Source organism: Saccoglossus kowalevskii, chromosome 1 (assembly GCF_978046115.1).
Source record: "Saccoglossus kowalevskii chromosome 1, keSacKowa6.1, whole genome shotgun sequence".
Classification (NCBI taxonomy): domain Eukaryota; kingdom Metazoa; phylum Hemichordata; class Enteropneusta; family Harrimaniidae; genus Saccoglossus; species Saccoglossus kowalevskii.
The window spans coordinates 8,617,577-8,636,600 of record NC_140641.1 but is presented as its reverse complement, the minus strand read 5'-3'; the positions used below and the strand labels follow the sequence as shown (position 1 = coordinate 8,636,600).

Below are 19,024 nucleotides of genomic sequence, written 5' to 3'. Positions count from 1 at the left end.
TAAAAAGATTTTTAACAAGTCATGATGTGATACAATTCCTTATGTGCGAAAGTTTTCAAAAATAAAATGAATCGGGTATCTGATTTGAAAAAATAAAATGACATACAAGGTCTCATTATAGACAATTTATGTACTAAGTTTGAACAAAAGCTTTTCATGCAAAATTGAGATTCAGTTTTAGAATAGCAGAAAGAGTTTTTAGCACTAAAATAGTTGCCATTCGGCCTTCTTCAATTTGGATTTCAGGTTGCCTCTTAAAAACACAAAAAAATAGAATATGTATGTACTTGTATATGTGACCATTCCATTATTGTAAACACTCATTCACTGATCATCAGAGGTTATGAAAAGGTAATGTGTTGTGGCTTCACAAAATTATGACTGGTTTTAAATAAATACTTACAGAAACGTGTGCCTGTGCTGACATAATCCAAGACAACTATAATACAGTCTGAGCATAACTTAACATTTAGCTAACTCATAGCTGGCTTAAAACTAGCTTAGCTTGTTTTTAAATCCATCATACATGTAAACTGCATAAAATTTTTTCATACCAGAATAAGTTGAAAAAAATGCATGATGACAATGATATCAAATTGTAAGATTTTATGAAAAGGCAAAACCAGATTAGAGTTAGAATGAAGAATGAAGATCATATTTATGTCATAATGTCATATATGCTCTGAATAAAAGTACTTTTTATTATACATAACTGATGAATAAATTTGTATGCAATGTTGCCCACCCACCTATTAAATCTGAGGCTATCCTGACCTAAGTTTGCATGTAAAATGGCCCTGTCTACCTATTAAATCTGAGGCTATCCTGACCTAAGTTTGCATGTAAAATGGCCCTGTCTACCTATTAAATCTGAGGCTATCCTGACCTAAGTTTGCATGTAAAATGGCCGTGCCCACCTATTAAATATAAGCCTATCCTGACCTAAGTTTGCATGTAAAATGGCCCTGTCTACCTATTAAATCTGGGGCTATCCTGATCTAAGTTTGCATGTAAAATGGCCCTGCCCACCTATTAAATATGAGCCTATCCTGATCTAAGTTTGCATGTAAAATGGCTCTGTCCACCTATTTATCTGAGGTTATCCTGACCTAAGTTTGCATGTACAATGGCCCTGTCTACCTATTAAATCTGAGCCTATCCTGACCTAAGTTTGCATGTAAAATGGCCCTGTCCACCTATTAAATCTGAGCCTATCCTGACCTAAGTTTGCATGTAAAATGGCCCTGTCCACCTATTAAATCTGAGGCTATCCTGACCTAAGTTTGCATGTAAAATGGCCGTGCCCACCTATTAAATCTGAGGCTATCCTGACCTAAGTTTGTATGTAAAATGGCCCTGTCCACCTATTAAATCTGAGGCTATCCTGACCTAAGTTTGCATGTAAAATGGCCCTGTCTACCTATTAAATCTGAGGCTATCCTGACCTAAGTTTGCATGTAAAATGGCCCTGTCTACCTATTAAATATGAGCCTATCCTGATCTAAGTTTGCATGTAAAATGGCTCTGTCCACCTATTTATCTGAGGTTATCCTGACCTAAGTTTGCATGTACAATGGCCCTGTCTACCTATTAAATCTGAGCCTATCCTGACCTAAGTTTGCATGTAAAATGGCCCTGTCCACCTATTAAATCTGAGCCTATCCTGACCTAAGTTTGCATGTAAAATGGCCCTGTCCACCTATTAAATCTGAGGCTATCCTGACCTAAGTTTGCATGTAAAATGGCCGTGCCCACCTATTAAATCTGAGGCTATCCTGACCTAAGTTTGTATGTAAAATGGCCCTGTCCACCTATTAAATCTGAGGCTATCCTGACCTAAGTTTGCATGTAAAATGGCCCTGTCTACCTATTAAATCTGAGGCTATCCTGACCTAAGTTTGCATGTAAAATGGCCCTGTCTACCTATTAAATATGAGCCTATCCTGATCTAAGTTTGCATGTAAAATGGCTCTGTCCACCTATTTATCTGAGGTTATCCTGACCTAAGTTTGCATGTACAATGGCCCTGTCTACCTATTAAATATGAGCCTATCCTGACCTAAGTTTGCATGTAAAATGGCCCTGTCCACCTATTAAATCTGAGCCTATCCTGACCTAAGTTTGCATGTAAAATGGCCCTGTCCACCTATTAAATCTGAGGCTATCCTGACCTAAGTTTGCATGTAAAATGGCCGTGCCCACCTATTAAATCTGAGGCTATCCTGACCTAAGTTTGCATGTAAAATGGCCCTGTCCACCTATTAAATCTGAGGCTATCCTGACCTAAGTTTGCATGTAAAATGGCCCTGTCTACCTATTAAATCTGAGGCTATCCTGACCTAAGTTTGCATGTAAAATGGCCCTGTCTACCTATTAAATCTGAGGCTATCCTGACCTAAGTTTGCATGTAAAATGGCCCTGTCTACCTATTAAATATGAGCCTATCCTGACTTAAGTTTGCATGTAAAATGGCCCTGTCCAGCTATTAAATCTGAGGCTATCCTGACCTAAGTTTGCATGTAAAATGGCCCTGTCTACCTATTAAATCTGAGGCTATCCTGACCTAAGTTTGCATGTAAAATGGCCTTGTCCACCTATTAAATCTGAGGCTATTCTGACCTAAGTTTGCATGTAAAATGGCCCTGTCTACCTATTAAATCTGAGCCTATCCTGATCTAAGTTTGCATGTAAAATGGCCCTGCCCACCTATTAAATCTGAGCCTATCCTGACCTAAGTTTGCATGTAAAATGGCCCTGTCCACCTATTAAATATGAGGCTATCCTGACCTAAGTTTGCATGTAAAATGGCCCTGTCTACCTATTAAATCTGAGGCTATCCTGACCTAAGTTTGCATGTAAAATGGCCCTGTCTACCTATTAAATATGAGGCTATCCTGACCTAAGTTTGCATGTAAAATGGCCCTGTCTACCTATTAAATCTGAGGCTATCCTGACCTAAGTTTGCATGTAAAATGACCCTGTCCACCTATTTATTTGAGGCTATCCTGACCTAAGTTTGCATGTAAAATGGCCCTGTCTACCTATTAAATCTGAGCCTATCCTGACCTAAGTTTGCATGTAAAATGGCCCTGTCCACCTATTAAATCTGAGGCTATCCTGACCTAAGTTTGCATGTAAAATGGCCCTGTCCACCTATTAAATATGAGGCTATCCTGATCTAAGTTTGCATGTAAAATGGCCCTGTCCATCTATTAAATCTGAGGCTATCCTGACCTAAGTTTGCATGTAAAATGGCCCTGTCCACCTATTAAATCTGAGGCTATCCTGACCTAAGTTTGCATGTAAAATGGCCCTGTCTACCTATTAAATCTGAGGCTATCCTGACCTAAGTTTGCATGTAAAATGGCCCTGTCTACCTATTAAATCTGAGGCTATCCTGACCTAAGTTTGCATGTAAAATGGCCCTGTCTACCTATTAAATATGAGCCTATCCTGACTTAAGTTTGCATGTAAAATGGCCCTGTCCAGCTATTAAATCTGCGGCTATCCTGACCTAAGTTTGCATGTAAAATGGCCCTGTCTACCTATTAAATCTGAGGCTATCCTGACCTAAGTTTGCATGTAAAATGGCCCTGTCCACCTATTAAATCTGAGGCTATCCTGACCTAAGTTTGCATGTAAAATGGCCCTGTCTACCTATTAAATCTGAGCCTATCCTGATCTAAGTTTGCATGTAAAATGGCCCTGCCCACCTATTAAATCTGAGCCTATCCTGACCTAAGTTTGCATGTAAAATGGCCCTGTCCACCTATTAAATATGAGGCTATCCTGACCTAAGTTTGCATGTAAAATGGCCCTGTCTACCTATTAAATCTGAGGCTATGCTGACCTAAGTTTGCATGTAAAATGGCCCTGTCTACCTATTAAATATGAGGCTATCCTGACCTAAGTTTGCATGTAAAATGGCCCTGTCTACCTATTAAATCTGAGGCTATCCTGACCTAAGTTTGCATGTAAAATGGCCCTGTCCACCTATTTATTTGAGGCTATCCTGACCTAAGTTTGCATGTAAAATGGCCCTGTCTACCTATTAAATCTGAGCCTATCCTGACCTAAGTTTGCATGTAAAATGGCCCTGTCTACCTATTAAATCTGAGGCTATCCTGATCTAAGTTTGCATGTAAAATGGCCCTGTCTACCTATTAAATCTGAGCCTATCCTGACCTAAGTTTGCATGTAAAATGGCCCTGTCCACCTATTAAATCTGAGGCTATCCTGATCTAAGTTTGGATGTAAAATGGCCTTGTCCACCTATTAAATCTGAGGCTATCCTGACCTAAGTTTGCATGTAAAATGGCCCTGTCCACCTATTAAATCTGAGCCTATCCTGACCTAAGTTTGCATGTAAAATGGCCCTGTCCATCTATTAAATCTGAGGCTATCCTGACCTAAGTTTGCATGTAAAATGGCCCTGTCCACCTATTAAATCTGAGGCTATCCTGACCTAAGTTTGCATGTAAAATGGCCCTGTCTACCTATTAAATCTGAGCCTATCCTGACCTAAGTTTGCATGTAAAATGGCCCTGTCCATCTATTAAATCTGAGGCTATCCTGACCTAAGTTTGCATGTAAAATGGCCCTGTCCACCTATTAAATCTGAGGCTATCCTGACCTAAGTTTGCATGTAAAATGGCCCTGTCTACCTATTAAATCTGAGGCTATCCTGACCTAAGTTTGCATGTAAAATGGCCCTGTCTACCTATTAAATCTGAGGCTATCCTGACCTAAGTTTGCATGTAAAATGGCCCTGTCCATCTATTAAATCTGAGGCTATCCTGACCTAAGTTTGCATGTAAAATGGCCCTGTCCACCTATTAAATCTGAGGCTATCCTGATCTAAGTTTGCATGTAAAATGGCCCTGTCCATCTATTAAATCTGAGGCTATCCTGACCTAAGTTTGCATGTAAAATGGCCCTGTCCATCTATTAAATCTGAGGCTATCCTGACCTAAGTTTGCATGTAAAATGGCCCTGTCCATCTATTAAATCTGAGGCTATCCTGACCTAAGTTTGCATGTAAAATGGCCCTGTCTACCTATTAAATATGAGCCTATCCTGACTTAAGTTTGCATGTAAAATGGCCCTGCCCACCTATTAAATCTGAGGCTATCCTGACCTAAGTTTGCATGTAAAATGGCCCTGTCCACCTATTAAATCTGAGGCTATCCTGACCTAAGTTTGCATGTAAAATGGCCCTGTCTACCTATTAAATATGAGCCTATCCTGACCTAAGTTTGCATGTAAAATGGCCCTGTCTACCTATTAAATATGAGCCTATCCTGATCTAAGTTTGCATGTAAAATGGCCCTGTCCACCTATTAAATCTGAGGCTATCCTGACCTAAGTTTGCATGTAAAATGGCCCTGCCCACCTATTAAATCTGAGGCTATCCTGACCTAAGTTTGCATGTAAAATGGCCCTGTCCACCTATTAAATCTGAGGCTATCCTGACCTAAGTTTGCATGTAAAATGGCCCTGTCTACCTATTAAATATGAGCCTATCCTGACCTAAGTTTGCATGTAAAATGGCCCTGTCTACCTATTAAATATGAGCCTATCCTGATCTAAGTTTGCATGTAAAATGGCCCTGTCCACCTATTAAATCTGAGGCTATCCTGACCTAAGTTTGCATGTAAAATGGCCCTGTCCATCTATTAAATCTGAGGCTATCCTGACCTAAGTTTGCATGTAAAATGGCCCTGTCCATCTATTAAATCTGAGGCTATCCTGACCTAAGTTTGCATGTAAAATGGCCCTGTCTACCTATTAAATATGAGCCTATCCTGACTTAAGTTTGCATGTAAAATGGCCCTGCCCACCTATTAAATCTGAGGCTATCCTGACCTAAGTTTGCATGTAAAATGGCCCTGTCCACCTATTAAATCTGAGGCTATCCTGACCTAAGTTTGCATGTAAAATGGCACTGTCTACCTATTAAATATGAGCCTATCCTGACCTAAGTTTGCATGTAAAATGGCCCTGTCTACCTATTAAATATGAGCCTATCCTGACCTAAGTTTGCATGTAAATGGCCCTGTCCATCTATTAAATCTGAGGCTATCCTGACCTAAGTTTGCATGTAAAATGGCCCTGTCTACCTATTAAATATGAGCCTATCCTGACCTAAGTTTGCATGTAAAATGGCCCTGTCCACCTATTAAATCTGAGGCTATCCTGACTTAAGTTTGCATGTAAAATGGCCCTGCCCACCTATTAAATCTGAGGCTATCCTGACCTAAGTTTGCATGTAAAATGGCCCTGTCTACCTATTAAATCTGAGGCTATCCTGACCTAAGTTTGCATGTAAAATGGCCCTGTCTACCTATTAAATCTGAGGCTATCCTGACCTAAGTTTGCATGTAAAATGGCCCTGTCTACCTATTAAATCTGAGGCTATCCTGACCTAAGTTTGCATGTAAAATGGCCCTGTCCACCTATTTATTTGAGGCTATCCTGACCTAAGTTTGCATGTAAAATGGCCCTGTCTACCTATTAAATCTGAGCCTATCCTGACCTAAGTTTGCATGTAAAATGGCCCTGTCCACCTATTAAATCTGAGGCTATCCTGACCTAAGTTTGCATGTAAAATGGCCCTGTCTACCCATTAAATCTGAGGCTATCCTGATCTAAGTTTGCATGTAAAATGGCCCTGTCTACCTATTAAATCTGAGCCTATCCTGACCTAAGTTTGCATGTAAAATGGCCCTGTCCACCTATTAAATCTGAGGCTATCCTGATCTAAGTTTGGATGTAAAATGGCCTTGTCCACCTATTAAATCTGAGGCTATCCTGACCTAAGTTTGCATGTAAAATGGCCCTGTCCACCTATTAAATCTGAGCCTATCCTGACCTAAGTTTGCATGTAAAATGGCCCTGTCCATCTATTAAATCTGAGGCTATCCTGACCTAAGTTTGCATGTAAAATGGCCCTGTCCACCTATTAAATCTGAGGCTATCCTGACCTAAGTTTGCATGTAAAATGGCCCTGTCTACCTATTAAATCTGAGCCTATCCTGACCTAAGTTTGCATGTAAAATGGCCCTGTCCATCTATTAAATCTGAGGCTATCCTGACCTAAGTTTGCATGTAAAATGGCCCTGTCCACCTATTAAATCTGAGGCTATCCTGACCTAAGTTTGCATGTAAAATGGCCCTGTCTACCTATTAAATCTGAGGCTATCCTGACCTAAGTTTGCATGTAAAATGGCCCTGTCTACCTATTAAATCTGAGGCTATCCTGACCTAAGTTTGCATGTAAAATGGCCCTGTCCATCTATTAAATCTGAGGCTATCCTGACCTAAGTTTGCATGTAAAATGGCCCTGTCCACCTATTAAATCTGAGGCTATCCTGATCTAAGTTTGCATGTAAAATGGCCCTGTCCATCTATTAAATCTGAGGCTATCCTGACCTAAGTTTGCATGTAAAATGGCCCTGTCCATCTATTAAATCTGAGGCTATCCTGACCTAAGTTTGCATGTAAAATGGCCCTGTCCATCTATTAAATCTGAGGCTATCCTGACCTAAGTTTGCATGTAAAATGGCCCTGTCTACCTATTAAATATGAGCCTATCCTGACTTAAGTTTGCATGTAAAATGGCCCTGCCCACCTATTAAATCTGAGGCTATCCTGACCTAAGTTTGCATGTAAAATGGCCCTGTCCACCTATTAAATCTGAGGCTATCCTGACCTAAGTTTGCATGTAAAATGGCCCTGTCTACCTATTAAATATGAGCCTATCCTGACCTAAGTTTGCATGTAAAATGGCCCTGTCTACCTATTAAATATGAGCCTATCCTGATCTAAGTTTGCATGTAAAATGGCCCTGTCCACCTATTAAATCTGAGGCTATCCTGACCTAAGTTTGCATGTAAAATGGCCCTGCCCACCTATTAAATCTGAGGCTATCCTGACCTAAGTTTGCATGTAAAATGGCCCTGTCTACCTATTAAATCTGAGGCTATCCTGATCTAAGTTTGCATGTAAAATGGCCCTGTCTACCTATTAAATCTGAGCCTATCCTGACCTAAGTTTGCATGTAAAATGGCCCTGTCCACCTATTAAATCTGAGGCTATCCTGATCTAAGTTTGGATGTAAAATGGCCTTGTCCACCTATTAAATCTGAGGCTATCCTGACCTAAGTTTGCATGTAAAATGGCCCTGTCCACCTATTAAATCTGAGCCTATCCTGACCTAAGTTTGCATGTAAAATGGCCCTGTCCATCTATTAAATCTGAGGCTATCCTGACCTAAGTTTGCATGTAAAATGGCCCTGTCCACCTATTAAATCTGAGGCTATCCTGACCTAAGTTTGCATGTAAAATGGCCCTGTCTACCTATTAAATCTGAGCCTATCCTGACCTAAGTTTGCATGTAAAATGGCCCTGTCCATCTATTAAATCTGAGGCTATCCTGACCTAAGTTTGCATGTAAAATGGCCCTGTCCACCTATTAAATCTGAGGCTATCCTGACCTAAGTTTGCATGTAAAATGGCCCTGTCTACCTATTAAATCTGAGGCTATCCTGACCTAAGTTTGCATGTAAAATGGCCCTGTCTACCTATTAAATCTGAGGCTATCCTGACCTAAGTTTGCATGTAAAATGGCCCTGTCCATCTATTAAATCTGAGGCTATCCTGACCTAAGTTTGCATGTAAAATGGCCCTGTCCACCTATTAAATCTGAGGCTATCCTGATCTAAGTTTGCATGTAAAATGGCCCTGTCCATCTATTAAATCTGAGGCTATCCTGACCTAAGTTTGCATGTAAAATGGCCCTGTCCATCTATTAAATCTGAGGCTATCCTGACCTAAGTTTGCATGTAAAATGGCCCTGTCCATCTATTAAATCTGAGGCTATCCTGACCTAAGTTTGCATGTAAAATGGCCCTGTCTACCTATTAAATATGAGCCTATCCTGACTTAAGTTTGCATGTAAAATGGCCCTGCCCACCTATTAAATCTGAGGCTATCCTGACCTAAGTTTGCATGTAAAATGGCCCTGTCCACCTATTAAATCTGAGGCTATCCTGACCTAAGTTTGCATGTAAAATGGCCCTGTCTACCTATTAAATATGAGCCTATCCTGACCTAAGTTTGCATGTAAAATGGCCCTGTCTACCTATTAAATATGAGCCTATCCTGATCTAAGTTTGCATGTAAAATGGCCCTGTCCACCTATTAAATCTGAGGCTATCCTGACCTAAGTTTGCATGTAAAATGGCCCTGCCCACCTATTAAATCTGAGGCTATCCTGACCTAAGTTTGCATGTAAAATGGCCCTGTCCACCTATTAAATCTGAGGCTATCCTGACCTAAGTTTGCATGTAAAATGGCCCTGTCTACCTATTAAATATGAGCCTATCCTGACCTAAGTTTGCATGTAAAATGGCCCTGTCTACCTATTAAATATGAGCCTATCCTGATCTAAGTTTGCATGTAAAATGGCCCTGTCCACCTATTAAATCTGAGGCTATCCTGACCTAAGTTTGCATGTAAAATGGCCCTGTCCATCTATTAAATCTGAGGCTATCCTGACCTAAGTTTGCATGTAAAATGGCCCTGTCCATCTATTAAATCTGAGGCTATCCTGACCTAAGTTTGCATGTAAAATGGCCCTGTCTACCTATTAAATATGAGCCTATCCTGACTTAAGTTTGCATGTAAAATGGCCCTGCCCACCTATTAAATCTGAGGCTATCCTGACCTAAGTTTGCATGTAAAATGGCCCTGTCCACCTATTAAATCTGAGGCTATCCTGACCTAAGTTTGCATGTAAAATGGCACTGTCTACCTATTAAATATGAGCCTATCCTGACCTAAGTTTGCATGTAAAATGGCCCTGTCTACCTATTAAATATGAGCCTATCCTGACCTAAGTTTGCATGTAAATGGCCCTGTCCATCTATTAAATCTGAGGCTATCCTGACCTAAGTTTGCATGTAAAATGGCCCTGTCTACCTATTAAATATGAGCCTATCCTGACCTAAGTTTGCATGTAAAATGGCCCTGTCCACCTATTAAATCTGAGGCTATCCTGACTTAAGTTTGCATGTAAAATGGCCCTGCCCACCTATTAAATCTGAGGCTATCCTGACCTAAGTTTGCATGTAAAATGGCCCTGTCTACCTATTAAATCTGAGGCTATCCTGACCTAAGTTTGCATGTAAAATGGCCCTGTCTACCTATTAAATATGAGGCTATCCTGACCTAAGTTTGCATGTAAAATGGCCCTGTCTACCTATTAAATCTGAGGCTATCCTGAACTAAGTTTGCATGTAAAATGGCCCTGTCCATCTATTAAATCTGAGGCTATCCTGACCTAAGTTTGCATGTAAAATGGCCCTGTCCACCTATTTATTTGAGGCTATCCTGACCTAAGTTTGCATGTAAAATGGCCCTGTCTACCTATTAAATCTGAGCCTATCCTGACCTAAGTTTGCATGTAAAATGGCCCTGTCCACCTATTAAATCTGAGGCTATCCTGACCTAAGTTTGCATGTAAAATGGCCCTGTCTACCTATTAAATCTGAGGCTATCCTGATCTAAGTTTGCATGTAAAATGGCCCTGTCTACCTATTAAATCTGAGCCTATCCTGACCTAAGTTTGCATGTAAAATGGCCCTGTCCACCTATTAAATCTGAGGCTATCCTGATCTAAGTTTGGATGTAAAATGGCCTTGTCCACCTATTAAATCTGAGGCTATCCTGACCTAAGTTTGCATGTAAAATGGCCCTGTCCACCTATTAAATCTGAGCCTATCCTGACCTAAGTTTGCATGTAAAATGGCCCTGTCCATCTATTAAATCTGAGGCTATCCTGACCTAAGTTTGCATGTAAAATGGCCCTGTCCACCTATTAAATCTGAGGCTATCCTGACCTAAGTTTGCATGTAAAATGGCCCTGTCTACCTATTAAATCTGAGGCTATCCTGACCTAAGTTTGCATGTACAATGGCCCTGTCTACCTATTAAATCTGAGGCTATCCTGACCTAAGTTTGCATGTAAAATGGCCCTGTCCATCTATTAAATCTGAGGCTATCCTGACCTAAGTTTGCATGTAAAATGGCCCTGTCCACCTATTAAATCTGAGGCTATCCTGATCTAAGTTTGCATGTAAAATGGCCCTGTCCATCTATTAAATCTGAGGCTATCCTGACCTAAGTTTGCATGTAAAATGGCCTTGTCTACCTATTAAATATGAGCCTATCCTGACCTAAGTTTGCATGTAAAATGGCCCTGTCTACCTATTAAATATGAGCCTATCCTGACTTAAGTTTGCATGTAAAATGGCCCTGCCCACCTATTAAATCTGAGGCTATCCTGACCTAAGTTTGCATGTAAAATGGCCCTGTCCATCTATTAAATCTGAGGCTATCCTGACCTAAGTTTGCATGTAAAATGGCCCTGTCCATCTATTAAATCTGAGGCTATCCTGACCTAAGTTTGCATGTAAAATGGCCCTGTCTACCTATTAAATATGAGCCTATCCTGACTTAAGTTTGCATGTAAAATGGCCCTGCCCACCTATTAAATCTGAGGCTATCCTGACCTAAGTTTGCATGTAAAATGGCCCTGTCCACCTATTAAATCTGAGGCTATCCTGACCTAAGTTTGCATGTAAAATGGCACTGTCTACCTATTAAATATGAGCCTATCCTGACCTAAGTTTGCATGTAAAATGGCCCTGTCTACCTATTAAATATGAGCCTATCCTGACCTAAGTTTGCATGTAAATGGCCCTGTCCATCTATTAAATCTGAGGCTATCCTGACCTAAGTTTGCATGTAAAATGGCCCTGTCTACCTATTAAATATGAGCCTATCCTGACCTAAGTTTGCATGTAAAATGGCCCTGTCCACCTATTAAATCTGAGGCTATCCTGACTTAAGTTTGCATGTAAAATGGCCCTGCCCACCTATTAAATCTGAGGCTATCCTGACCTAAGTTTGCATGTAAAATGGCCCTGTCTACCTATTAAATCTGAGGCTATCCTGACCTAAGTTTGCATGTAAAATGGCCCTGTCTACCTATTAAATATGAGGCTATCCTGACCTAAGTTTGCATGTAAAATGGCCCTGTCTACCTATTAAATCTGAGGCTATCCTGACCTAAGTTTGCATGTAAAATGGCCCTGTCCATCTATTAAATCTGAGGCTATCCTGACCTAAGTTTGCATGTAAAATGGCCCTGTCCACCTATTTATTTGAGGCTATCCTGACCTAAGTTTGCATGTAAAATGGCCCTGTCTACCTATTAAATCTGAGCCTATCCTGACCTAAGTTTGCATGTAAAATGGCCCTGTCCACCTATTAAATCTGAGGCTATCCTGACCTAAGTTTGCATGTAAAATGGCCCTGTCTACCTATTAAATCTGAGGCTATCCTGATCTAAGTTTGCATGTAAAATGGCCCTGTCTACCTATTAAATCTGAGCCTATCCTGACCTAAGTTTGCATGTAAAATGGCCCTGTCCACCTATTAAATCTGAGGCTATCCTGATCTAAGTTTGGATGTAAAATGGCCTTGTCCACCTATTAAATCTGAGGCTATCCTGACCTAAGTTTGCATGTAAAATGGCCCTGTCCACCTATTAAATCTGAGCCTATCCTGACCTAAGTTTGCATGTAAAATGGCCCTGTCCATCTATTAAATCTGAGGCTATCCTGACCTAAGTTTGCATGTAAAATGGCCCTGTCCACCTATTAAATCTGAGGCTATCCTGACCTAAGTTTGCATGTAAAATGGCCCTGTCTACCTATTAAATCTGAGGCTATCCTGACCTAAGTTTGCATGTACAATGGCCCTGTCTACCTATTAAATCTGAGGCTATCCTGACCTAAGTTTGCATGTAAAATGGCCCTGTCCATCTATTAAATCTGAGGCTATCCTGACCTAAGTTTGCATGTAAAATGGCCCTGTCCACCTATTAAATCTGAGGCTATCCTGATCTAAGTTTGCATGTAAAATGGCCCTGTCCATCTATTAAATCTGAGGCTATCCTGACCTAAGTTTGCATGTAAAATGGCCCTGTCCATCTATTAAATCTGAGGCTATCCTGACCTAAGTTTGCATGTAAAATGGCCCTGTCCATCTATTAAATCTGAGGCTATCCTGACCTAAGTTTGCATGTAAAATGGCCCTGTCTACCTATTAAATATGAGCCTATCCTGACTTAAGTTTGCATGTAAAATGGCCCTGCCCACCTATTAAATCTGAGGCTATCCTGACCTAAGTTTGCATGTAAAATGGCCCTGTCCACCTATTAAATCTGAGGCTATCCTGACCTAAGTTTGCATGTAAAATGGCCCTGTCTACCTATTAAATATGAGCCTATCCTGACCTAAGTTTGCATGTAAAATGGCCCTGTCTACCTATTAAATATGAGCCTATCCTGATCTAAGTTTGCATGTAAAATGGCCCTGTCCACCTATTAAATCTGAGGCTATCCTGACCTAAGTTTGCATGTAAAATGGCCCTGCCCACCTATTAAATCTGAGGCTATCCTGACCTAAGTTTGCATGCAAAATGGCCCTGTCCACCTATTAAATCTGAGGCTATCCTGACCTAAGTTTGCATGTAAAATGGCCCTGTCTACCTATTAAATATGAGCCTATCCTGACCTAAGTTTGCATGTAAAATGGCCCTGTCTACCTATTAAATATGAGCCTATCCTGATCTAAGTTTGCATGTAAAATGGCCCTGTCCACCTATTAAATCTGAGGCTATCCTGACCTAAGTTTGCATGTAAAATGGCCCTGTCCATCTATTAAATCTGAGGCTATCCTGACCTAAGTTTGCATGTAAAATGGCCCTGTCCATCTATTAAATATGAGCCTATCCTGACTTAAGTTTGCATGTAAAATGGCCCTGCCCACCTATTAAATCTGAGGCTATCCTGACCTAAGTTTGCATGTAAAATGGCACTGTCTACCTATTAAATATGAGCCTATCCTGACCTAAGTTTGCATGTAAAATGGCCCTGTCTACCTATTAAATATGAGCCTATCCTGACCTAAGTTTGCATGTAAATGGCCCTGTCCATCTATTAAATCTGAGGCTATCCTGACCTAAGTTTGCATGTAAAATGGCCCTGTCTACCTATTAAATATGAGCCTATCCTGACCTAAGTTTGCATGTAAAATGGCCCTGTCCACCTATTAAATCTGAGGCTATCCTGACTTAAGTTTGCATGTAAAATGGCCCTGCCCACCTATTAAATCTGAGGCTATCCTGACCTAAGTTTGCATGTAAAATGGCCCTGTCCACCTATTAAATATGAGCCTATCCTGACCTAAGTTTGCATGTAAAATGGCCCTGTCTACCTATTGAATATGAGCCTATCCTGATCTAAGTTTGCATGTAAAATGGCCCTGTCCACCTATTAAATCTGAGGTTATCCTGACCTAAGTTTGCATGTAAAATGGCCCTGTCCTCTATTAAATCTGAGGCTATCCTGACCTAAGTTTGCATGTAAAATGGCCCTGTCCATCTATTAAATCTGAGGCTATCCTGACCTAAGTTTGCATGTAAAATGGCCCTGTCTACCTATTAAATATGAGCCTATCCTGACTTAAGTTTGCATGTAAAATGGCCCTGCCCACCTATTAAATCTGAGGCTATCCTGACCTAAGTTTGCATGTAAAATGGCCCTGTCTACCTATTAAATATGAGCCTATCCTGACCTAAGTTTGCACGTAAAATGGCCCTGTCTACCTATTAAATATGAGCCTATCCTGACCTAAGTTTGCATGTAAAATGGCCCTGTCCACCTATTAAATCTGAGGCTATCCTGACCTAAGTTTGCATGTAAAATGGCCCTGTCTACCTATTAAATCTGAGCCTATCCTGACCTAAGTTTGCATGTAAAATGGCCCTGTCTACCTGTTAAATATGAGCCTATCCTGATCTAAGTTTGCATGTAAAATGGCCCTGTCCACCTATTAAATCTGAGGCTATCCTGACCTAAGTTTGCATGTAAAATGGCCCTGTCTACCTATTAAATATGAGCCTATCCTGATCTAAGTTTGCATGTAAAATGGCCCTGTCCACCTATTAAATCTGAGGCTATCCTGACCTAATTTTGCATGTAAAATGGCCCTGTCCACCTATTTATTTGAGGCTATCCTGACCTAAGTTTGCATGTAAAATGGCCCTGTCTACCTATTAAATCTGAGGCTATCCTGACCTAAGTTTGCATGTAAAATGGCCCTGTCTACCTATTAAATCTGAGCCTATCCTGACCTAAGTTTGCATGTAAAATGGCCCTGTCCACCTATTAAATCTGAGGCTATCCTGACCTAAGTTTGCATGTAAAATGGCCCTGTCCATCTATTAAATCTGAGGCTATCCTGACCTAAGTTTGCATGTAAAATGGCCCTGTCCACCTATTAAATATGAGGCTATCCTGACCTAAGTTTGCATGTAAAATGGCCCTGTCTACCTATTAAATCTGAGGCTATCCTGACCTAAGTTTGCATGTAAAATGGCCCTGTCCACCTATTAAATATGAGGCTATCCTGATCTAAGTTTGCATGTAAAATGGCCCTGCCCACCTATTAAATATGAGGCTATCCTGACCTAAGTTTGCATGTAAAATGGCCCTGTCCACCTATTAAATATGAGGCTATCCTGACCTAAGTTTGCATGTAAAATGGCCCTGTCCACCTATTTATTTGAGGCTATCCTGACCTAAGTTTGCATGTAAAATGGCCCTGTCTACCTATTAAATCTGAGCCTATCCTGACCTAAGTTTGCATGTAAAATGGCCCTGTCCACCTATTAAATCTGAGGCTATCCTGACCTAAGTTTGCATGTAAAATGGCCCTGTCCACCTATTAAATATGAGGCTATCCTGACCTAAGTTTGCATGTAAAATGGCCCTGTCCACCTATTAAATCTGAGGCTATCCTGACCTAAGTTTGCATGTAAAATGGCCCTGTCTACCTATTAAATCTGAGGCTATCCTGACCTAAGTTTGCATGTAAAATGGCCCTGTCTACCTATTAAATCTGAGGCTATCCTGACCTAAGTTTGCATGTAAAATGGCCCTGTCTACCTATTAAATCTGAGGCTATCCTGACCTAAGTTTGCATGTAAAATGGCCCTGTCCACCTATTTATTTGAGGCTATCCTGACCTAAGTTTGCATGTAAAATGGCCCTGTCTACCTATTAAATCTGAGCCTATCCTGACCTAAGTTTGCATGTAAAATGGCCGTGTCTACCTATTAAATATGAGTCTATCCTGACCTAAGTTTGCATGTAAAATGGCCCTGTCCACCTATTAAATCTGAGGCTATCCTGACCTAAGTTTGCATGTAAAATGGCCCTGTCCAACTATTAAATCTGAGGCTATCCTGACCTAAGTTTGCATGTAAAATGGCCCTGTCTACCTATTAAATCTGAGCCTATCCTGACCTAAGTTTGCATGTAAAATGGCCCTGTCTACCTATTAAATCTGAGCCTATCCTGATCTAAGTTTGCATGTAAAATGGCCCTGTCCATCTATTAAATATGAGCCTATCCTGATCTAAGTTTGCATGTAAAATGGCCCTGTCCATCTATTAAATCTGAGGCTATCCTGACCTAAGTTTGCATGTAAAATGGCCCTGTCCACCTATTAAATCTGAGGCTATCCTGACCTAAGTTTGCATGTAAAATGGCCCTGTCTACCTATTAAATCTGAGCCTATCCTGACCTAAGTTTGCATGTAAAATGGCCCTGTCCACATATTAAATCTGAGGCTATCCTGACCTAAGTTTGCATGTAAAATGGCCCTGTCTACCTATTAAATCTGAGGCTATCCTGACCTAAGTTTGCATGTAAAATGGCCCTGTCTACCTATTAAATCTGAGGCTATCCTGACCTAAGTTTGCATGTAAAATGGCCCTGTCTACCTATTAAATCTGAGGCTATCCTGACCTAAGTTTGCATGCAAAATGGCCCTGTCTACCTATTAAATCTGAGCCTATCCTAACCTAAGTTTGCATGTACAATGGCCCTGTCTACCTATTAAATCTGAGCCTATCCTGACCTAAGTTTGCATGTAAAATGGCCCTGTCCACATATTAAATCTGAGGCTATCCTGACCTAAAATTGCATGTAAAATGGCCCTGTCTACCTATTAAATCTGAGGCTATCCTGACCTAAGTTTGCATGTAAAATGGCCCTGTCTACCTATTAAATCTGAGGCTATCCTGACTTAAGTTTGCATGTAAAATGGCCCTGTCTACCTATTAAATCTGAGCCTATCCTAACCTAAGTTTGCATGTACAATGGCCCTGTCTACCTATTAAATCTGAGGCTATCCTGACCTAAGTTTGCATGTAAAATGGCCCTGCCCACCTATTAAATCTGAGGCTATCCTGACCTAAGTTTGCATGTAAAATGGCCCTGTCCACCTATTAAATCTGAGGCTATCCTGACCTAAGTTTGCATGTAAAATGGCCCTGTCTACCTATTAAATCTGAGGCTATCCTGACCTAAGTTTGCATGTAAAATGGCCCTGTCTACCTATTAAATATGAGCCTATCCTGATCTAAGTTTGCATGTAAAATGGCCCTGTCCACCTATTAAATCTGAGGCTATCCTGACCTAAGTTTGCATGTAAAATGGCCCTGTCCACCTATTAAATCTGAGGCTATCCTGACCTAAGTTTGCATGTAAAATGGCCCTGTCCACCTATTAAATCTGAGCCTATCCTGACCTAAGTTTGCATGTAAAATGGCCCCACCCACCTATTAAATCTGAGGCTATCCTGACCTAAGTTTGCATGTAATATGGCCCTGTCCACCTATTTATTTGAGGCTATCCTGACCTAAGTTTGCATGTAAAATGGCCCTGTCTACCTATTAAATCTGAGCCTATCCTGACCTAAGTTTGCATGTAAAATGGCCCTGTCTACCTATTAAATCTGAGGCTATCCTGACCTAAGTTTGCATGTAAAATGGCCCTGTCCACCTATTAAATCTGAGCCTATCCTGACCTAAGTTTGCATGTAAAATGGCCCCACCCACCTATTAAATCTGAGGCTATCCTGACCTAAGTTTGCATGTAAAATGGCCCTGTCCACCTATTTATTTGAGGCTATCCTGACCTAAGTTTGCATGTAAAATGGCCCTGTCTACCTATTAAATCTGAGCCTATCCTGACCTAAGTTTGCATGTAAAATGGCCCTGTCTACCTATTAAATCTGAGGCTATCCTGACCTAAGTTTGCATGTAAAATGGCCCTGTCCACCTATTTATTTGAGGCTATCCTGACCTAAGTTTGCATGTAAAATGGCCCTGTCTACCTATTAAATATGAGGCTATCCTGACCTAAGTTTGCATGTAAAATGGCCCTGTCTACCTATTAAATCTGAGGCTATCCTGACCTAAGTTTGCATGTAAAATGGCCCTGTCCACCTATTTATTTGAGGCTATCCTGACCTAAGTTTGCATGTAAAATGGCCCTGTCTACCTATTAAATCTGAGCCTATCCTGACCTAAGTTTGCATGTAAAATGGCCCTGTCTACCTATTAAATCTGAGGCTATCCTGATCTAAGTTTGCATGTAAAATGGCCCTGTCCACCTATTAAATCTGAGGCTATCCTGACCTAAGTTTGCATGTAAAATGGCCCTGTCTACCTATTAAATCTGAGGCTATCCTGACCTAAGTTTGCATGTAAAATGGCCCTGTCCACCTATTTATTTGAGGCTATCCTGACCTAAGTTTGCATGTAAAATGGCCCTGTCTACCTATTAAATCTGAGCCTATCCTGACCTAAGTTTGCATGTAAAATGGCCCTGTCCACCTATTAAATCTGAGGCTATCCTGACCTAAGTTTGCATGTAAAATGGCCCTGCCTACCTATTAAATCTGAGGCTATCCTGACCTAAGTTTGCATGTAAAATGGCCCTGTCCATCTATTAAATATGAGCCTATCCTGACTTAAGTTTGCATGTAAAATGGCCCTGCCCACCTATTAAATCTGAGGCTATCCTGACCTAAGTTTGCATGTA

General features: G+C 40.8%; 1 protein-coding gene across 1 annotated transcript in view; it reads right to left on the bottom strand.

Annotated features, from left to right (window-relative positions):
• The window catches only part of LOC100372901 (ATP-binding cassette sub-family C member 5-like), a 62,405-nt gene that overhangs the window by 8,651 nt on the left and 34,730 nt on the right, over positions 1-19,024 (bottom strand). The gene's annotated exons all lie outside the window — the stretch shown is intronic.